Below are 758 nucleotides of genomic sequence, written 5' to 3' on the forward strand. Positions count from 1 at the left end.
TATCCATACACATAAAAATAAATAAATCTTGCCAGGCACAGTGACACATACCTTTAATCCCAGCACTCATAAGGCAAAGTGGAGGCAGGCAGATCTCTCTGAGTTCAAGGCCTTCCTGATCTACCTGGGGAGCTCCAGGCCAGCCAAGATTGCATAGTGAAAACCTGTCTCAAATAAATAAAATAAAAACTAAAAAGAATAAAATAATAAGAGTGTCAGGGAGAAAAATAGTACATAACAAAGATTGAGACATAAAGGCATTCTCCCTGTTCCTTTTTCTGGTGACAGACATGCTAGTTTATAAAATGGCAGGCCTATCAGAAACCACTTTTTCTTCGATAGTGGAGTTCTTGAGTAATTTAATTTATTGTGGAGTTAACTAGAATTTTGAGAATTTCACCTGTTAGTTCCTCCCTCCTTCTTTTTTCCTCACTTCCCTTTCTCCAAATCTTTATGCTTGCTAGGCAAGCCAAGCACTTTATACTAAGTAACCTGCCAGTTTTCTTCTATAACTTTGTGCTAGCTTGTGTTAGTGCATGTGAATAAAAGGACAAGCTATTGTTAGGACAAATCAGACTGTGTTATGAATTACACAGCATTAAGAGGGGCTGTGTTGAGCTTTAGCATCATTTACCTCTAATGTGTGCATGTTGAGTATGAAAGCACTATTGCATGGTTGACTTAAGTTTACTCTCCTTTAATCCTAGTACTCGGGGGGCAGAGGCAGGTGCATCTCTGTAAGTTCGAGGCCAGCCTGG

The sequence above is a fragment of the Microtus ochrogaster genome, chromosome 1 (genome assembly GCF_000317375.1).
Source record: "Microtus ochrogaster isolate Prairie Vole_2 chromosome 1, MicOch1.0, whole genome shotgun sequence".
Lineage (NCBI taxonomy): Eukaryota > Metazoa > Chordata > Mammalia > Rodentia > Cricetidae > Microtus > Microtus ochrogaster.